General features: G+C 46.3%; 1 protein-coding gene across 1 annotated transcript in view; it reads left to right on the top strand.

Moving 5' to 3' along the window:
• Window positions 1-22238, top strand: part of LOC141060686 (solute carrier family 23 member 1-like) — a 643790-nt gene that overhangs the window by 398390 nt on the left and 223162 nt on the right. The window lies entirely within an intron of this gene.

Below are 22238 nucleotides of genomic sequence, written 5' to 3'. Positions count from 1 at the left end.
AGAACATTCATCAGGCAGGTGGTGGCGGTGGTGCCTGCGCTGTAGCATGATAGAATGGGTAATATGCATATATTCATTGTTTGATACATGATTTAGTCACATAGTATTGTGGGGAGAAAAAAAATATCTTCACCAAATGGCACCAGCACCTGCACAGTAGCATCCATAGTGTTCCGATAGATGCTACTATGCAGGTGCGGCGCCATTTTGCCAGAGGAAAAAATAAATTGGCTCCAGCAAAATGGTGCCAGCGACACGTGATGCTACTGTGCAGGTGCCAGTGCCATTTTGATGGAGCTAATTTTTATTGCTCTAGCAAGATGGTGCCGGGGTGGTGCCTGCACAGTAGCTTCTATCTCATTCCAATTTTGCTGGTGCCATCTTGATGCAGCCCCAAAATTTTTTCCTCTAGCAAAATGGTGATAGAGTAGCATCTATCGGAGTGAGATAGATCTTACTGTGCAGGCGCCACCGCTGGCGCCATTTTGATGAAGATTTTTTTCTCTCCCCACAATACTATATGACTAAATCGCAAATGAATATATGCATATTATCCCAGTATCATGCTACAGCGCAGGCGCCGCCGCCACCTACCTGATGAATGTTAATTTTTTCTTTCCACACAATATTCTATGCAATATGTAAAATAAGAGACAGGTCACTGAAGGATCAGTGTAAATAATAAACTTTTCACTCAAATGGATAAAGAATTTTTTTTAAATGAAGCAATTAAAAAAAAACTTCATCCTTTTGAGTGCCAAGTTTATTATATACGCTTCTGTGGTTTTGGACCCTGCTTGAGCACCTTAAAACATGAGTGCTGCAATTTCTCTATTAACTGAGGGATCAGTGACCTGTCATAAGCCATACAGATGAATATCTAATCAGAGCAGCACATGACAACCCCCCCCAGATGCCACCCCGGAGCATGAGCATATCATTAACTTAAAGCTTAAAATGAAAAATTAAACAACATCTACAAGACATATTTAATCAACTTTAATTTTAATCAGTATAACGGCACCAACCTGACACTGTGTGTAGGTTACTGTGCGCTATCCTACTTACAGGTTAGCTTTAAGGCTCAGGCATGGATGACATTGTAATAATACTTTTGATGTGTAGAGGAAATGTATTGCTGTTCATACCTCTCCCCAGCAATGAAAGAAAATCACCAAGTGTTTAAAATTCTGGAAATATAGGTTAGATTAATTTCTAAAAAGTCTGTTAGACATCCTTTTTAATGCTTTTGGTAAAAAAGGATGTTAAATTGGGTTTCTAGTTCTTTAACTTTGATGCCTATCTTTTGGTTTGAAATATCCAGCAATTGGAAGAGGATGATTACAGAGGATCTTTTACCAGATTTTAAAATTAAGGTTGCACTCAATATTGAATAGATCTCTTAGATCCTTTGAGGCTGTTGCATTTCCTTTGAAAATCATTAAGATGAGCATTTTATGAGTCCAGCTATCGAGTGAAATAGTGCAGTCAATTCTTCAACCACTTAGCCTGACTCACAGCTGCAGCTTGTGCTGAGCAGCATGACATCTCAGCAGCAGGAGAACAAGTCACTCAGTTTAGATGAACAGAGATTGAGTTAAACTTTCATAATAATTATGAAGCCATTCTAAAAATAATTTCTATTCTGAAATACTATGACAGATCCACTTTAAATAAATAGCAGATTAGCAGATCTTTTGTAATTCAAATTTGCTGCTTAGCTGAATTTTCTCAGGAAATTTGATTTGGGGCAATATATTCACGCAAATCTCAATACATGAAAGTTTGGGGTTTATTGAAAAATTCTTGTGTGGGAGAGGAGAATGAGAACCCGGTCGACCATAAGAGCTCACATTTTAGGAGAGAGGACCTTGCTGACCATAAGAGTTTACACTCTATAGGAGACAGAGAGAGAGAAAAGACCCTGCTGACCAGAAGAACTTACACTCTATAGGATAGAGAGAGAGAAGACAATGCTACCATAAGAGCTTACACTCTATAAGAGAGAGAGAGAGAGAAGACCTTGCTGATCATAAGCGCTTACACTCTATAGAAGAGAGAAAGAGAAGACCTTGCTGACCATAAGAGCTTACACTCTATAGGAGATAGAGAGAGAGTAGACCTTGCTGACAATAAGAGATTACACTCTATAGGAGAGAGAAAAGACCTTGTTGACAGTAATAGATTACACTCCATAGGAGAGAGAGAAGACCTTACTGACCATAAGAGCTTACACTCTATAGGAGAGAGAGAAGACATTGCTGACTATAAGATATTACACTCTATAGGAGAGAGAGAAGACCTTGCTGTCCATAAAAGCTTACACTCTATAGGAGAGAGAGAAGACCTTGCTGACAATAAGAGATTACACTCTATAGGAGAGAGAGAAGACCTTGTTGACAGTAATAGATTACACACCATAGGAGAGAGAGAAGACCTTACTGACCATAAGAGCTTACACTCTATAGGAGAGAGAAGACATTGCTGACTATAAGAGATTACACTCTATAGGAGAGAGAGAAGACCTTGCTGTCCATAAAAGCTTACACTCTATAGGAGAGAGAGAAGACCTTGTTGACAGTAATAGATTACACACCATAGGAGAGAGAGAAGACCTTACTGACCATAAGAGCTTACACTCTATAGGAGAGAGAAGACATTGCTGACTATAAGAGATTACACTCTATAGGAGAGAGAGAAGACCTTGCTGTCCATAAAAGCTTACACTCTATAGGAGAGAGAGAAGACCTTGTTGACCATTAGAGCTTAAACTTTATAGGAGAGAGAAGACCTTGCTGACCATACGAGATTACACGCTATAGAAGAGAAAGAGAGAACCACACTGATTATAAGGGCTATCACTCTACAGAAGAGAGCAGGGGGACTCCATTGACCAAAATAACTTACACTGCACAGTAGAGAAAAGAGAGAATGGTGCTGACCATAAGCACTTACACTGTACAGGAGAGGCAGAACAAGATAAAACTCTGATGACCATAAGACCTTATACAATATAGAAGAGAGACTTATCCAGTGATTGGAGATAATAAAATGACTCTGCCATATAAACCGTGCTCTACGAGGAAATGCTGATTACTGATGACCAGGTACCGACCACCACTGTACATGGTATGATAATTCGCTGGATGTCATTACTGCAGGGCGTTATGGGGAAGCCCACTTGGCAATGCAAAAAGACTTTGTCCTCCTCTCTGATACTTCAGCAGTGTGGTTGGTGGTGCCTGACAAGTTTATTTTTTGCAAACCACAAATGGACTCTCAAAGTCTAAAGTGTTCAAATTCATGTGACACAACGAATTTCAGAAAATTAGACTCAAACTCAATCCGTTTATTTCTAAAAATTAAACATGTAATACATGGTTGCACTGATTTATCCTGAGTATAAGCAGCTTTCAGCAACTCTTTAGTCTAATTGCCAAAGAAAATAGCCATTGCAAAGAGCTGTTCCCGCTCTGACTCAGTCAGCATTGCAATCCATTATATGATAGGTTGGCTAAAAATTAATACCATTTCCCATCATGAGTAAGGAAAAAGGGAGCATTCATAAATTATTAGAAGATTTGAGAAAGCTTGGATTGCTTTCTGTTACAGATTGCTATATACGATTGAGCTACAATTTACAGTTAAAAGCCCATTCCTCCCAACTTTTCCAGAATAGAAAGATGAATAACCTACTAAAGAAAGAATGACTATGACCATAAAACATAATAAGCTTGATTTGTACACAGTAATGTAAACCTAAAGAACTAGTGTTGAGCGATACCTTCCGATATCGGGAAATATCGGATCGGATTGGATCAGACCGATACCCAAAAAATATCGGGTATCGTCGATTCCGATACCGGAAACCCATGCAAGTCAATGGGACACAAATATCGGAATGAAAATAAACCTTTTCTTTCCTTGCACATCCAGTTCGGGAGGGGGGAAGAGTGTGGGTGGTGCGTGGGCGGAGACTGTGCATGTCTGTGTGTGTGGGCGGGGTATGTACAGGCCTCTCAGGGGTCTGTGCGGGCCCGCCAGGGGTCTGTGCCGGCCTGCCGGGGGTCTGTATGGGCCTGCCGGGGGGCCTGTGCGGGCTGCCGGGGGTCTGCACGAGCCTACCGGGGGTCTGTACGGGCTGCCAGGGGTCTGTACAGGCCTGCCGGGGGTCTGTGCGGGCCTGCCGGGGATCTGTGTGGGCTGCCGGGGGTCTGTGTGGGCCTGCCGGGGGTCTGTGCGGGCTGCTGGGGGTCTGTACGAGCCTGCCAGGGGTCTGCGGGCTGCCGGGGGTCTGTGCGGGCCTGCCGGGGGTCTGTGTGGGCCTGCCGGGGGTCTGTGCGGGCTTCTGGGGGTCTGTACGAGCCTGCCAGGGGTCTGTGCGGGCTGCCGCGGGCCTGCTGGGGGGTCTGTGTGGGCTGCCGGGGGTCTGTGCGGGCTGCCGGGGGTCTTTGTGTCTGTGTGCAGGCATCTTCCGATGGGACTACAAGTCCCATAGGGCTATGCCTGCTACAATGACAGTGATTGACACATTAGCCAATGATGGGACAGTAGTAGTCCCATCATCCGGCTAATGTGTTTAATGTAAAAAAAAAGCACAAACATACACACTACATACATACATACATACATACTACATACAACATACATACTACACATAGTACATACAACATACTACATGCATACTACATAAATACATACTACATACATACTACATACATACACTTCCTGGGGAAGTGATGATGGCAAACTCACTGAATGAATTTAAGAAAGGAATGGATGTTTTTCTTGTGAGTAACAGTATAGAAGGTTACGAATAACAGAATATTATAGGTAGATGGTTGACCCAGCTTAGGGGAAGGAATTTTTTTCCCTATGGAGAAAATTGGCTTCTACTCTGTGGGTTTTTTTGCCTTCCCCAGGATGAACAATGCAGAACAGCTGCACTAAAAATAGGCTGAACTAGATGGACATAAGGTCTTCCTTCAGCCTTCAAAACTATGTTACTATGTTACTATGACATCTATAGGACCTTCAGTGACACACTGACAGGAGACAATGGCTCCTGCAGTGCATCACTGAGAGGTTACTATAGTTCACTGGTCTCACTTTATGGCAAAAGCTGCGTGGGAACTTTCGCACACAGCAATGCCAAAAGTGAGACTAGGGACTATTTTTTTACAGTGTCGGAGGAATACAGTGCGGAAGGATACCTTCCTCCCGTCATTGTATTCCTGGAGCCCCTAGAGAGTGGTCGCATCAGCTGATGCTGCTGTTCTCCACGGGAGATCATTGTGGGACACTCGTGGATTTCTGCGGATCAGCGAGTTTGTTATTTTAACATTTTTTACAGATGACACTAGCTTCGGGGATCAAAGTGACAAGTGATGGTGAGTATGTACTCTATGTTATATGTACTGTATGTCTATATGTATGTATTGTATGAATGTATTGTATGTAGTATGTATGTTGTATGCAGTATGTTGTATGTATGTAGAATGTATGTAGTATGTATGTTTGTGGGGTTTTTTTACATTCAACACATTAGCCGGATGATGGGACTACTACTGTCCCATCATTGGCTAATGTGTCAATCACTGTCATTGTAGCAGGCATAGCCCGATAGGACTATGCCTGCACACACACACAACCCCCGACAGACCCCCGGCAGCCCACACAGACCCCCGGCAGGCCCGTACAGACCCACGGCAGGCCCGCACAGACCCCCCCCGGTCACGCACAGACCCCGCCCGCGCACACAGACATGCAGTCTCCGCCCACACTTCATTATAACGCATCATGATGACATCATTTCAGCATGTCTAACAGGATGTGCCCACACTTTTTAGGATCCTCAACTGGCTCATTGCATTATGGAAACTTCCGATTCCGGTATTCGATATTGTAAAAATATCGGAACTCAGTATCGGAACTCCGATACCGTGAATATCGGCCGATACCCGATATTTGCAGTATCGGAATGCTCAACACTAGGTATGACCCATTGTATGCGTTGCGTCTGAGATATAGGGATAGATGTAGGTGTACTGTAGATAAGAGGCTCAAAGTTGCTCATCTAATAATCCCATTTTGGATACAGAGCAGCTTGAAATAGTGTGGCAGCTGCCATTGTGTCAGGGTTGACAAAGACGCCTGTGTAGGTTGAAATGTTGTATCACCAGCGTCTGAGTCTGCAGCTCACAGGGATGGCAAGGAATGCCTAGCCTGTGCCTTTTCTGACACTTCAAAGGATGAGCCAACTCACGTAATCTGACAATTTTGCAAACAAAAATGAGTAGAGGGAAAAACTGCAATAATTTGACTACTACATGTATGAACCTTCACATGCACAATCAACATGCGTTACTCTTGGAATCCCACTGAGCAAAAATGCGGACCTCAGCAACCATCAGCCGCCCCATCAATCGTATCTGCTGCTTCTTCAAGGTCATGGTGGAAGGGTGAATAGGTTTGGTGTTCAAGGTGTACATGGGGTAGGTGGTAAAGTTTGTGAAAGCACTATTGAACCAACAAAGTCACGTCCTATACAAAGACAGCGGACAACTTCTGTTACTGGACAGGTTTCTCCTCTACCTTCCTTTGGCAGATGCATAGTGGTACGCCTTGTTGATGAGGCCCTGAAAGAGCATGTGCTCTAGTGGATGGCAAGTGCAGCTTCAAGTGGCCTCTCCTCCTATTTCTTCACCTCAACATCACACCAAGTACAGTCCACAGAAGTGGCACCCCAGTTACCCTTGCTTCTTCCCAAGTCACAATTCTCCAACTGCCCAAACAACTGTAGGGGACCACAGATGGGCGAGTTTAATGTACTGTTCACACATTCTATGCCATGTGAATCAGAAGTGTACGCAAAAGCTTCACAGAGTTAGCAGGAGGAAATCATCTGCACTGTTGCCTAAAATTTTGTCCAAGGCAGGACAAAGTAGTGTTTGAGCAGCATCCTGACCCTCGTCACCGGACGTTAACCTCAGGGGGAGGTGATCCTGATGAGACTCAGATATCTGAGGCTCATGCGGACTGCACTGTGCTGTCAGGGCAGGAAGAGGAGGAAGGTGACTCTCAGGCCAAGGAATGTGATAACCCAGATCATGATGATGAGGTGGTAGATCCCAGTTGGCATGAACACAGAGGCATGCAGCTGAGTAGGCTATCTGAGGAGGTGGAGAAGGAGGAGGAAGACGAGGAGGTTATGTTGCATCGTATGGAGCAGACATGGAGTGATGCAGGCACGATGATAAATCCACCCTCAGCCTCAGCTGTGGCTGTGGCCAGCAGCATTCGTAGGTCTTCAGCTCACAGGGATGGCAAGGGTCGCCTTGTCTGGGTCTCTTTGACACTGCAAAGGATGAGCCAACTCACATGATCTGCCAACTTTGCAAAAAAAAAAACTGAATAGAGGATAAAAGTGCAATAATTTGACTTCTACTTGTATGTACCAGCACATGCGCAATCAACATGCGTTACTCTGGGAATCCCACAGAGTAAAAATGCGTACCAGCGAACCTCAACAACCATCAGCCGTCCCATCAATCGCTTCTGCTGCTTCTTCCTCCACCTCTGCTACCGTGCCAAATATTGTGGCGCAGGTCTCCGACCACAGAACCTCGAGTTATTTACCAGCTCCAGTCATGCTGACTGAGAGCCTGCCATCAATTGTAACAAAAACGGACATGCCTGCTGTTTTTGACTGATCTCAGAGAACGAGCACACCACAACTTTCTCAATCCACCTTAACATCTCCGCCTGCACCTCCCTCATGGACCAGCAGTTTGTCCGGTTCACCATACTCCACCCGCCCTCAACAATGCAGCCAGTCCACGGTCCCGCAGTTGTGGACACGTAAAAGATTGTTTCCTCCTACGCATGACAAAGCTAAGAGGTTGAACTCCACCATCTCCAATCTGTTGGTGATGGAAACGCTTCCTTTCCGCTTGGTAGATACAGACAGTCTCCGAAATCTGATGGCCATTGCAGTCCCCCAGTACCAACTGCCCAGTCTCCATTACTTATCTAAGAAAGCTGTACATGCACTACACCTGCATGTCACAGACAATATCACCCATTCCTTGACTAAATCTATGAGTGCCAGGGTGCATTTCATCACAGACACTTGGATGAGTAAACATGGCCAAGGACGTTACATCTCGCTGACTGGGCACTAGGTGACACTGGTGGCTATGGGGGCAGGCGCTGCTCTACAAGACTTGTAATCTCTGAGGCTTGCAGGAAAAACCTCTATATTTCACACTTCCTCCACTGATTCTGCCTCCTCCTAATCCTCTAGGGCCTCCACCTGTGCTCTCAACCTCTGCCTTAATGAGACATGCATTGCAACAGTGCAGAGCAAATCCCCAACACCTACGTACTGCACAACTAGGGCTCACCGCAATCATACATTGTTAAAATTGATATTCCTTGGAGATTGCAGTCATACAGCTGAAGAGTTGTGGACAGCTGTCCAGGCTGAGACTGAGCAATGGCTGTCTCCGCTGACCCAGCATTCCGGGAAGGCCGTGTCCGATAATAATGCGAACCTGATGGTGGCATCCTCAACCCGGTGGTATAGTGTTTTCTTCGCCACTATCCTGGCCAGAGTAGGCTGTTGCAGAAAGCATGGAAGCTCTGTGCTCACTTCTGCCATATGCACCCCTCAGGTCAACGATTTGCATCGATACAGAGGTACAGAGGCCTTTGTCCATGCCAGTTAACAGGTTGATATGCGATGTGCCGACATGGTGGAATTCAAAAAGGAAAAGAAAAAGCACCACTGCAAAAAAAGCGCACACTGCACCAATTAAAGTGACAACTGAAATAAGTAATTTTTATTGATACAAAAGAGTTATACACAATAAAAACATGATAAAATCACAAAACTATGGCATCCATGGTACCTAAAATGCATATCAATACAAAAATGTCATACGTATAAGTACATATAATGTAAGCATATAATGCAGCGACACTATAGCAGTATACCTCCCTATTCCAAGGCTCATGAGGACTAAATAACCCTAAACAAAGCCCAGCCCATAATAAAGCAACCACAAACAAACATCCATGTTATATAGTTTTCATGCTAGGACCCTAGCATGGGAACCCTCCCCCAGCTTCCGTACCACTTGGGAGCAGGGTCTTTTGCGGTGCTCGGGTATTATTATGAATATGCTTCTGGAACATGACAGGGAGTTACTTGTCTCGGTTAAAAAACAGATCAAGGAATTGGATTCTAAATTGAATGTCTTTGATGAGGAGACACAGGTACAACCCTTTAAATTTAAACTTAAAGAGACTCTTGACAAGTATGACAATGAGATTACCCAAAAGAAAAAATCTAAATTTCTTAGGGACCGTAGGGACTTTGAGGAAATACAGGCATTTCAATGGAAACATAAGGGAAATAGACGATATGGGGCTTCCCTACATAAGGCTTCAGATAAAGTGGTTGAGGTGACCCGCAAACCGGATTATACATCTGATAGTGATTTTTTATCGTCGGCCGGGAGCGAGGCCGACACCGGACCAGAAAGGGCCGTTACAAACGGCCAGGCGTCAACAAGGAGCACTCGATACAGGGGACGCAGACCCCCGCAGTACAATCAGTACAGGAATTTTCGCAAATAGAGGAACAAGATACCTTGGGGGATGGAACTTTGGATATACAGGTACAGGATAATCTGTTACAAATTATTAATTTGTCGCAGTATAAACTTTCACCTATTGAAATTTCTGTACTACAGAGGGGTTTGACTTTTGCCCCTGTTAAGGCAATTGATAAGTTGACCCTGGTTAAGGACCTTTATATTTTTTGCAGGCATTTGGTTCTCCAGGTATTACATAACAAACCACGGATGGTAGATGGCTTGGATCAGACGGACCGACAAGTTTTGCAGGATTTATTGGACCTTTTACAGGAAGACTCAAATACGGGCAAAAATCGCTTTCCCTTCAGAAATCGGTGGTAGCTCCACCATTTGCATTGGTTCCAGCCATTAGGGTATTTTTTGAACTTGTTAAGAAGGACTTTTTGGCTATTCCCACTAAGTCTAGACAATTGGATAATCTGCATGCTGGTGAAAGATCAGCCCTTGCCAGCCTCAGATCTAATAAATCATTTGTGATCAAGGACGCTGACAAGGGTGGGAATGTGGTATTGTGGCCACATGAGCTATATCGGGAAGAGGCACACCGTCAACTGGACAACATTCGATTTTATAAAAAGTTAGCAACTGATCCAACTGGACCCTTTTCGGTCAAGTTTAGAAGGTTACTGGATAGGGCATTGGAGTTGGGTATTATCAATAAAAGGAAATGGAATTCTTGTGGGTTGAATACCCTATTACACCTACCTTTTATATGTTACCCAACGTCCACAAGGATCTGGTGAGACCTCCGGGTTGGCCTATAGTGGCTAGTATAGGTAGCTTGTGTGAAAAAACATCAATTTATGTGGACTATTTTCTTCAGTCCATGGTTAAGGACTTACCATCTTATATACAGGATACCTCCCACTTTATAAGGCAGTGTCGGGATGTTGATCTACCGTCTGAGGCTTTATTAGTCACTTGCGATGTTGAATCGCTATACTCAAATATTGATCACTCAGATGGCATAAGAGCGGTTCTGCCATTTTTTGATCAGGTGACGCAGTCTGACAGAATGCATGACTCATTTGCCATTGACTTGCTTGAGTTCATCATGAAGCATAATTTTTTCATCTTCGATAGGTCTTACTATATTCAGACGTCAGGTGTGGTGATGGGGACCAGATGTGCTCCTGCCCTGGCAAATCTTTTCTTAGGCTGGTGGGAGGCAACTCGGGTTTACTCTACAGAATGGTTTAGAGACAAAGTGCAGCATTGGTTGCGTTTTATCAACAATATTTTTTTCATTTGGATTGGAACAAAGGAGGAATGCTGTGCTTTCTTTGAACTATTGAATCCTAACCTGCATAATATTGCACTTACTTACTCAATGTCTTCTCTTTCAGTCACCTTTTTGGATCTGGTGGTCTCGAATGAGAATGGTGGTATATCTACAAGACTGTTTCGAAAGCCAACAGCCACGAACAGTCTATTAGACTATACGAGTTTCCACCCAGCCCATACTAGAAATGGAGTCCCCACTGGACAATTTTTTAGAATAAGAAGAAATTGCACCTCGGATGAGGTGTTCCATGAGGAGGCTTTATGTTTAATGAAACGTTTCAAAAAGAGGAATTATCTCCGGAGAAGTATCTTGCGGGCATATCAAAGGGCAAATGGGTGTACACAGGATTCCTTGTTGGTGACACGTGAAAAGACCAGGGATTCAAAACCCCGGTTTATTACACAATATAACAACCAATGGTCACAGGTGAGAGAAGTGCTTGGTAGACATTGGGGTATACTTACAACTGATCTGCAGACATCTAGTATCGTGTCCGAGCAGCCATGCATTACAGCTAGAAGGGCCCCGAATTTTAGAGATCTCCTGACGAGGAGTCATTATATGAGACCAACAATTGGGTTGGACCGGGGGATCACGCTCAGGAGTTCTTTTGCATGTGGGAATTGTACTGTTTGTCCCCACATGCACCCCACTAGGGACCATTTTACTAATCCAGGAGATGGTGTTAGGCATAGGTTGATGTTATATATCAATTGTAAGACCAGTTGTGTGGCTTATGCATTGATTTGTCCTTGTAATCAGTCTCAGGAATTGTGCCGAAGGATACAGAAACATTTTTCGACAATTAGCTTGGCACGCACGGATCATGCCAAAGGCAAAGCCTTGACGTCTGTGGCAGCTCATTTTCTGACCTACCACGCTGGTAAGGTTACTAATGCTAGGGTGGTGGGATTAGAGAAGATATCAATTTCTAATAGGGGGGTTCCCCTAAAAAATTATTATTACAAATAGAGTCCCGATCGATTTTCAGTTTGAATTCTTTGGCCCCTAGGGGGTTAAATGAAGAGCTGTTGTTCACAGGTTTTCTGGGTTGATTGCTTATATTGTGTTGTTGCCATCTTTTTTCCATTAGGCAGTCATTTGTTTTGGGATCATTGTCTACGGGAACTATAGCCTTATGATGACTTTGCTGTGGCTCCGTCAAGGAAATACCCCCCCCCCCCCCCTCCCCGAGGTCATTCTTGCCCCATTTGAGATTTCCTCGATGAAATTTTGGACTTGGAGGACCTTAATGATTATCATCTCTGGACTTGTTGGATTTCAGCTATCACCGTCTCTGGATCTGGATTTTAGACACTCATCTTGTGGAGCTGTGTTTATTGGGAGTTTCCTATGAACTCTGGAATTTCAGTAATAAATTATGTGATGTCATTAAACATTAGAAGACATTATCTGGTCTCTTACCTGGCTCATGAGGATTGTTTATTTAAGGGCACTAGGATAGAAGGAAATTCTATGGGTAATTGTTTGACCATCTGAAGGGTTTTTTTTGGGGGATGAGTTGGTGGATAGTTGATCTTATCTCTGCCTTATGGCATGAGGATGGAGGGGGTATACCCTGGTTTATATGACCTTATTTATCAAGATGGGTCTATTTTGGAATGTCATCAGAGCTCTGGGAGGCGATATATATGCATTTTTCTTTATTAGTGCTCCTTTTTGGTTGACATCTGTTCCCTCGGTTGTAGGGGACATACTGAGTGGGACAACTATTAAGTAGGTCCTGGCATTATTGGCCAACTATGGTTGCTACTGTGTTTAGATAGATGGGTATCTTATATGCCCTCTGTCTATACACAAGCAGTAAGACCTTGTTCACATAGCCCTAATTATTGTGCACCTTTCCTTTTCCTTTATCCACCTCTCCCCCCTTTTTTTTTTCTTTCTTTCCCCTTCTTTTAGTTCGGAGTGTCTTGATGTGAATAGCCTTTTGGCATTTGCAGTATTTTTGGCCTTTCTTTTGCTGCGATATACCTTGTGATATATTTTCACTTATTGAGGGCTCTTTTTTAATGAGCGTCTTGATCATTGGTTATGATATCACATAGCAGAGTGAAGTTTATATATTTGTTGTGTCCTGTGTTTCTATCCATCCCCATGTGTATGTGTATTGTATTATATGGTGTCTAAGTATGTCCAGTCTGTGTGCGTCTCAGTGTTCCCGGGAGCGGCGCGCGCGTTTATTTATGTACTAGCAGTAACTCACGCTGGTGGTGGCTTCATGCGCGTAGGTCTGATGCGCCTCAAACATGCTAGCCTGTGTTCCACTGAATGCAGGCGCGGTGAAGCTGGTATTCTTGGCTCTTATGGGATTCTATAATACATGCGCGCTGCGGTGAGACGGCCAGCCTGTATTCACTGGGCGCTTATACTGTGCATGTGCGGTTGCTATGGGCCCTGTTCACATGACCGGGACACCGGTTTATACACTTTCTGCCCTTGCTGACTCATAGAGGGGATGTTCACAGAGTGTGGTAACTCCCTTACTGACTTCTGCAAGGTATTTAAGGTTTCCTGGATCACTTTGTGTCATTTCCCCTGACAAAGCCGTACAGGTTACGGCGATACGCGTGGGGTAATGGTCCTGGGTATGGCATCCGTGTATCTTTATTTCCATTGCGACTATTGACTGTCTTGGTGGCAGTTTTAGATATTGTTTTGCCTTATTACGTGTCCTGGCACCACTGACATGTGGAGTTAACATCTCTTTCCCCTTCTCCTTGCTATCTGGGCTTATTAGGGTCCTAGCATGAAAACTATATAACATGGATTTTTTTTGTGGTTGCTTTATTATGGGCTGGGCTTTGTTTAGGGTTATTTAGTCCCCATGAGCCTGGGAATAGGGAGGTATACTGCTATAGTGTCGCTGGATTATATGCTCACATTATATGTACTTATACGTATGACATTTTTGTATTGATATGCATTTTAGGTACCATGGATGCCATAGTTTTGTGATTTTATCATGTTTTTATTGTGTATAACTCTTTTGTATCAATAAAAATTACTTATTTCAGTTGTCACTTTAATTGGTGCAGTGTGCGCTTTTTTTGCAGTGGTGCGTTTTCTTTTCCTTTTTCTATTGTCATTATTCCACTGCAGCAGCACCTGGCCATATCACTGATGTTGCTATCATGCACAGCTGAGTGGGGCCCACAATTGTATCTTGTATTTGACACCGCACATGTTCTAGTGACTATGGCAGCAGCAATGAGCGCTGATGCAGTATATCATGTTGTATAGCCTGGGCCAAGGAAGTACGGACGTGGCGCATATCATGTTTATGGAGTGGGCACAGATTACAAACCTCTGATCCCATCTGCACAGTTTTGAAATGGCTACTAAGATAGCTAGTGCTGATGCAGCCATGATCAGCATCACTATTCCAGTCATCTATATGCTGGATCAAACTTTGAATAGCCTGCAGGAGGAGGTGGTGGTCCCAGAGGAAGAAGGAGAAGCAGAGGAGAATGTGGAAGGGAAAATATTGTCTCAAAGTTCCAGACTGTCATCATACAAGCGGATGCCTGTTATACTATTTCAACTGTTGTGAAATGGTACAACTTCAATGGTGTCAGGCCCTAGTTTTTGGAAATGTGAACACTCCTGATTGGGTGTCCATGTGATGGTTTGCCAGTAGTAAAAGGGATGTTGATCCCCATTATATTATTTCTACTCTCGTAAAATTGATGCCACTTTAGTGGTGTCTGCTAATAATTTTTGGAAATGTGCATTCTTATGGTTGGGTGTGGGTCGCCTTCCCAGGGCCGTGGGGAACTCGGTACCGGGCCGGTGTCGGCGGGATGTGTCACAGCAGCGGTGACCCGGTCCGTGGCCCTGGGCGCCCAATTAACAGGGGAAGTTGAATGGTGAAATGTAGTTAATGGAATAGTTCGTGACTAGTGTTGAGCATTCCGATACCGCAAGTATCGGGTATCAGCCGATATTAGCTGTATCGGAATTCCGATACTTAGTTCCGATACTTTTTTCATATCGAATACCGGAATCGGAAGTTCCCATAATGCTAGGAGCCCGCTCGATTTGATTCAGCCAATGGGGATCCTCAGAAGTGTGGGCATATCCTGTTAGGCATGTAGGCATGTTAACTACTGGCATGGCTGTGATTGGCTGCTGAAATGATGTCATGATGCACTATAAAAAGCGCTGCAGCCACCATTTCTGGTCACTCTGCTGTGAATTCAGTTAGGGACAGGCTGCTGTTGAAGACTGTGAGGGACAGTTAGAAATAGCGATTCCACAAAACATATAGTGCTTAACCCAGGCTACATAAACCACCACTGTAGCTTGCTTTTCCCTAGCAGCGCTGTTTTCACAGCTGTCTGCAAGGGCTGTGTGAGTGCAGACCCACGCTGTGTAGTGTGTCCTGCAGGCACATCTGCTTGTAGGCCGGCCAGCGTGTGTCTCTGCCTCATACACATTTTTCTTTTATTGCTGCTTTTTTTTTCTCCTGTATAGTGTGCTTCCATATGTATCCATATACGTTGGTTGCAAACACTAAAGGAGTGGACAGCGGAGCCTTTCAGCAGCCTTTCAGTGCTATAGCCCATTTCTCTGCACTGTTTTTGGCTGTCTGATAGGTCTCTCTGTGTGTGAGTGCAGCTCACGTTGCAGTGTGTTCTACAGCCACCGCTAGCTGTAGTCTGCTCAGCGTGCGTCACTGCCTCATACATAGTCCTTTTTTTGCAGCTAATTTAGCCAGATTTTTGCTCCTATATTAGTGTGCTTCCAACCGCATCCATTGTCATTGGTTGGTTGCAAACACTATATAGGATTAGATAGAGGAGCCTTTTTGCTGGCTTGTGCCCTTCAGGGCCAGCCAGGCTAGTATCACCCTATTTTTTGGAGCCTCATCAATTGCATTGTAGGTTAGCTTCCTGCATTGTAATCGCTCCAAAAAGTTTGTGATACTATAGCTTTCAAACTTTGGTCACATCCTTTCCTTTCCCCCCACCCAAAAAAAAGGAAATAAAGTTCACCAAACACTCCACTTTACAGTTGTCTAGGCCACATTAGATCATATTAAAGTGTAGTACACACACTCTTAGCCAAATTAGTGTTTCTTATACTGGTTAGCAGGTGTTCAGGAATAAGAACACTAAGCCACCCCTTTTTTACTTTTCTGCCTATCTTTATCAGTCTACCAAGATGAAGAAGGCAGGGAGTAAGGCACGAGGTCGTGGCCTTGGAGTTTCAGCTGGGAGAGGACGGGGGGATTCAGCAGGGAGAGGACGTGGGGATTCGGTATCTGCTGCGGCCACCAGTGACCCGGCATCCCCCACTTTTACCAGGCAACAGTCCTTCATGCGCAGCTTTGTAGGACCTCGCCGTACCCCACTGCTGCGTGACGAACAAATTGAAGCCGTTGTCGGATGGATGGCAGCTAACGCATCCACTTCAATGACTTCCACATCCTCCCAAGGCCAGAGCACTGAAGAGCAACCATCTGTCTCTTCACCACCTGCCAAATTGCCCAGGCAGTCTGAGAGCCCTGGACAGGAGCCATCTCAATCTTTACTTCTGTTCTCAAAATCTGTTGGCTTGGAAAGAGGTGGCCAGCCAAGCAGCATTCTAGAGCGTGAAGAAGAGGGAGTATGCAGTGATGCGCAACTGCTTTGTCCCTCTGAATCTGAAGAGGCGGGTGGGCCAGTGCCTATGGTCAGCACACCTCAGTATGCATCAGATGATGATGAGACTCAGTTGCCAATTTCTGGTGCGTACAGTGCTGGCGAGACAACCCAGGACCAGCCGGTGCTTGAAGAGGGGAGTGGAGATGATGAGGTCCTTGACCCATCATGGCGTCAGCCACAGGAAGGTGGTGGGAGCAGCTCTGAGGAAGAGATTCCCCTAATGGCCAAAAGAGGAGGGAGACGTCGGGGGCAGACTTGGTTGCCTGTAGCCTCCACTTTGGCACCAGTGAGGAGCAATCCTCTTCCAAAACACAAAACGGGCGCTCCCAGGACTTGCAGTGCGTGGTCTTTTTTTGACAGAGTTGCAGATGACATTTGCTTTGTCAAATGCAAGCTGTGTCATCAGAAAGTGAAACGAGGGAAAAATGTAAGCAACCTCAATACCACATATATGTGGAAACATGTGTGTACCAAGCACGAGGTGGAGTTACACAGACACACTGAAGATGTAGGCCAACCTTCAGCAGCACCTACCACCTCTTCAGCTCGTGTTGGGGCCTCTTCCTCCAGCTCACACACAGCTGGTTCGGCTTCCTCACTGGAACGCCATGGAAGAACCACTGCCACTGTTGTCCAGAGACCCAGTGAAATTCCACCCACTGAACCACGTTCGCAGTCATCAGCACACTCCCAGGCCACTCACCAGCAATCGGTAGCACAGGCATGGGAGAAAAAGCGGCCATACTCGGCAAACCATCCCCGAGCACTGGCTCTGAATGCCGGCATTGCCAAACTACTGGCCCTTGAGATGCTGTCATTCAGGCTGGTGGAGACTGACACCTTCCGGAACTTTATGTCATTGGCAGTTCCACAATACAATGTGCCCAGCCGCTTTTATTTCAGCAGGCAAGCTGTCCCTGCCCTGCAAAAGCATGTGGAGGGAAAAATTAAAAATGCGCTACTAAATGCCGTCAGTAGCAAGGTCCACCTGACCACCGATGCGTGGACCAGTAGCCATGGACAGGGACGATACCTTTCCCTCACTGCCCATTGGGTCAATGTTGTGGAGCCGGGTACAGATCTGGAGAGTGGCTCTGTACGTATTCTGCCAACTCCAAGGATTGCAGGAATGCAGTCTGTACATATTGAGTCCTCCTCCTACTCTAGTTCCTCGGAATCAGCACTGAGTGAGCCTGTTAGGCCAGATATGAGCACAGGTGTGGCCAAACGTCAACAGGCCGTCCTTAAATTAATTTCTTTGGGGAATCGGAGCCACACAGCACAGGAGCTCTGGAATGCCATCAAGCAGGAGAGCGATGTGTGGTTTGTGCCAGCGAATCTCCAGCCAGGTTTGGTAGTGAGTGACAATGGCCGAAATCTAGTGGCAGCTCTGGGCCTAGGCAACCTCACTCACATACCATGTCTGGCACACGTACTCAATTTGGTCGTGCAGAGCTTTCTGAGGGACTATCCGGATCTTGATGCACTGCTGCACAAGGTTCGCCTAGAGTGTGCTCACTTGCGGCGTTCCAGCATGGCAAGATCGCGCATTGCATCTCTGCAACGCCAATTCCGCCTGCCAGAACATCGCATCATATGTGACCTCCCCACCAGGTGGAATTCAACGTTACATATGTTGGAGCGGTTGTGTTAGCAGCAGGCAGCAGTAATGGAGTACCAGCTGCATCAGGCGCAAACAAGTCGCACTGTGCGCCGGACACACTTCACCACCACTGAGTGGGCCACTATGAGGGACATCTGCCAAGTTTTGCGTGCCTTCGATGACTCCACGCGGATGGCCAGTGCAGATGATGCACTAATCAGCATGACTGTCCCCCTCATCTGTCTGCTTCAAAAAACCTTACAAGCACTAAGTGAGGAGGTTTTTGAAGAGGTCGAGGATGAGCAGTCAGAAATGCCATCTGCTTCTGGCAAGTCTGCGCAACGTGCTTCCACACAAAGGCCCAGGCAGGGGACACTTAGTGAGGAGGATGACGAGGAGTCAATGGAGGAGGAGGAACACATCTCTCCAGAGGAGGGAGGTACACAAGGCTCTAGTAGTCAGTGTGTACAGCGAGGGTGGGGTGATGCTGAGCAGGCAGAGATGCTGCCTCAAGCTGGGGACAGCGTTTCCGGTCCAGTTGGCAGTCTGCAGCACATGGTTGATTTCATGCTGCAGTGCTTGTTAAATGACCGCCGCATCGCCAACATTCTCCACACGGCTGATTATTGGGTGTACACCCTCCTAGATCCTCGCTACCGGGACAACTTACAAAGCCTCATACCACAGTTGAACCGGGAGCGAAAAATGCGGGAGTACCAAGAAACACTTGTGCAGGCCATCATGTTCTCCATTCCCCCCACAAGTGTTGCTGGTAGTGCTTTTCAAACCAGCCATGTGGGTAGAGGCAGTGGAGGAAGCTCTGCATAAAGGTAGCAGAGGCAGTGCCGCAGGACAAGGCAAGGCCAGTATGGCCCAAATGTGGAAAAGTTTTGTGGGACCGCCACAAACGGCTACACCATCACAGACGGCTCCAGTCAGCAGGAGGCAACGTTTCCATCAGATGGTGACAGACTACTTGTCGTGCCCTGTTAGTGTTCTCCCAGACGGCTCTTCCCCGTTCAAGTATTGGGTCTCTAAGCTGGATACATGGCCAGAGCTTAGCCAGTATGCATTGGAGGTGCTGGCTTGCCCTGCTGCCAGTGTATTATCGGAACGTGTCTTTAGTGCTGCAGGTGGTGTGGTAACAGACCGTCGCACGCGACTATCCGCCGATAATGTTGACCGGCTTACTTTTGTGAAAATGAACAAGGCCTGGATCTCACCTGAATTTGCCAGTCCTCTTCCAGAATAAATAATTGGCTGGCAACAGGATCCAGGTCTCCTGTTGTGTTCATGTTTCTATGACCTGAACTTTATTTCCTGGGCTACAGCAACGCCCGTTGTTGCTCAGAAGTGCTGTCCGCACAGACAAAACACTCGCTCATGTGTAAATGGGGTTCGGTAACGTCAGCTGATCCCCTGCTGTGTGTACGGCAAACTCTCCTGCTGCCTACAACTTCTGACTACCTCTGATTTAATATGTTCTCTGATTTGCCCTTTGTCTCCACTCTGTTTTGAGTATTTCCTCCGGCCTACAACACCGCCTGTTTCTGCTGACAAGTGCCGTCTGCACAATCCACACTTGTTCCTGTGGTACCTGGGTCCTGTAACATCTGCTCATCTCCAGAGTTGAGCACGGCAATGTCTCCTGCTTTGTCTACATTCCCACTACTTGTAGTGGAAATGTGGACAGAGCAGGAGACATTGCCTGACTCACCTCTAGGGAGAAGCTGCTGTTACAGAACCCCAGTAACACAGGAACAAGTGTGGGTTGTGCAGATGGTATTTCAGAGCAGCAACTGGCGTGGTTGGAAGCCAGAGGAAATACTCGAAACAGAGTGAAGACAGAGGCCTAATTGGAGTACGTTGACAGTTAGTAGTAGTCTAGAAACAATCGCAAACTGCCACCAAGTAGGCCTCGGCCTACTACCTGATTTTCCCTGGGCTCCGACACCGCCAGTTGGTGCTCAGAAGTGCTGTCCGCACAGACAAAACACTCGCTCATGTGTAAGTGGGGTTCGGTAACGTCAGCTGATCCCCTGCTGTGTGTATGGCAAAGTGTCCTGCTCCCTCCACAGTCAAACAACCTCAGATTTACACCTGGCTCCAAGTAGGCCTCGGCCTACCACCTCATTTTCCCTGGGCTCCGACAACGCCAGTTGGTGCTCGGAAGTGCTGTCCGCACAGACAAAACACTCGCTCATGTGTAAGTGGGGTTCGGTAACGTCAGCTGATCCCCTGCTGTGTGTACGGCAAACTCTCCTGCTGCCTGCAACTTCTGACTACCTCTGATTTAATATGTTCTCTGATTTGCCCTCTGTCTCCACTCTGTTTTGAGTATTTCCTCCGGCCTACAACACCGCCTGTTTCTGCTGTCAAGTGCCGTCTGCACAATCCACACTTGTTCCTGTGGTACCTGGGTCCTGTAACATCTGCTCATCTCCAGAGTTGAGCACGGCAATGTCTCCTGCTTTGTCTACATTCCCACTACTTGTAGTGGAAATGTGGACAGAGCAGGAGACATTGCCTGACTCACCTCTAGGGAGAAGCTGCTGTTACAGAACCCCAGTAACACAGGAACAAGTGTGGGTTGTGCAGACGGCATTTCAGAGCAGCAACTGGCGTGGTTGGAAGCCAGAGGAAATACTCGAAACAGAGTGAAGACAGAGGCCTAATTGGAGTACGTTGACAGATAGTAGTAGTCTAGAAACAATCGCAAACTGCCACCAAGTAGACCTCGGCCTACTACCTGATTTTCCCTGGGCTCCGACACCGCCAGTTGGTGCTCAGAAGTGCTGTCCACACAGAAAAACACACTCGTTCATGTGAAAGTGGGGTTCGGTAACGTCAGCTGATCCCCTGCTGTGTGTATGGCAAAGTGTCCTGCTCCCTCCACAGTCAAACAACCTCAGATTTACACCTGGCTCCAAGTAGGCCTCAGCCTACTACTTCATTTTCCCTGGGCTCCGACAATGCCAGTTGGTGCTCGGAAGTGCTGTCCACACAGAAAAACACACTCTTTCATGTGAAAGTGGGGTTCGGTAACGTCAGCTGATCCCCTGCTGTGTGGCGGGCAAACTGCTGCTGCCTCCAAATTTTAGCTACTTCAGATTTAAACATTCTCTGATTTGGCCTCTGTCTCCACTCTGTCTCTAGTATTTCCCCTGACCTCCAACACCGCCAGTTCCTGCTCACAGTTGCCGTCCACGCATTCCACACGTGTTACTGGGGTTCTGTTACGTCAGCAGATCCCCCAATGTGTGTCCACCACTGTCTCCTGCGCTGTCCACCTTCCCACTGCAAGCGGTGGGAATGTGGACAGAGCAGGAGACAGTGGCAGACACACATCAGGGGATCTGCTGACATTACAGAATCCCAGTAACACAGGAACACGTGTGGATTGGGCAGACGGCTACTGTACGCATTAACTGGCGGTGTTGGTGGTCACGTGAAATCCTGGAAACAGAGTGGAGACAGATGCCTAATTGGAGCACGTTGACAGCCTGTTGTAGCCTACAAACAATCTAAAACTGCCACCAAGTAGGCCTCGGCCTGCACCCTGGTTCTCCCTGGGCTCCAACAACACTAGTTGGTGCTCGGAAGTGCTGTCCACACAGAAAAAGACACTTGTTCATGTGAAAGTGGGGGTCAGTAATGTCAGCTGATCCCCTGCTGTGTGGAGGGCAAACTGCTGCTGCCTCCAAATTCAAGCAACGTCTTATCTTAAACTGCCTCCAAGTAGGCCTCAGCCTACAAAATGACTATCCCTGGGCTCCAACATCGTCAGTTGTTGCTCGGAAGTGCCGTCCACACAGAAAAACACACTCGTTCATGTGAAAGTGGGGTTCGGTAACGGCTGATCCCCTGCTGTGTGGAGGGCAAAGTGTCCTGCTCCCTCCAAAGTCAAAATACCTCAGCTTTACACCTGGCTCCTAGTAGGCCTCGGCCTGCACCATGATTGTCCCTGGGCTCCAACACCGCCAGTTGGTGCTCAGAAGTGCTGTCCACACAGAAAAACA

The sequence above is a fragment of the Dendrobates tinctorius genome, unplaced genomic scaffold, assembly GCF_039654945.1.
Source record: "Dendrobates tinctorius isolate UK_male_01 unplaced genomic scaffold, ASM3965494v1 ptg000241l, whole genome shotgun sequence".
Classification (NCBI taxonomy): Eukaryota; Metazoa; Chordata; class Amphibia; order Anura; family Dendrobatidae; genus Dendrobates; species Dendrobates tinctorius.
This window is presented reverse-complemented; position numbering and strand designations above follow the sequence as displayed.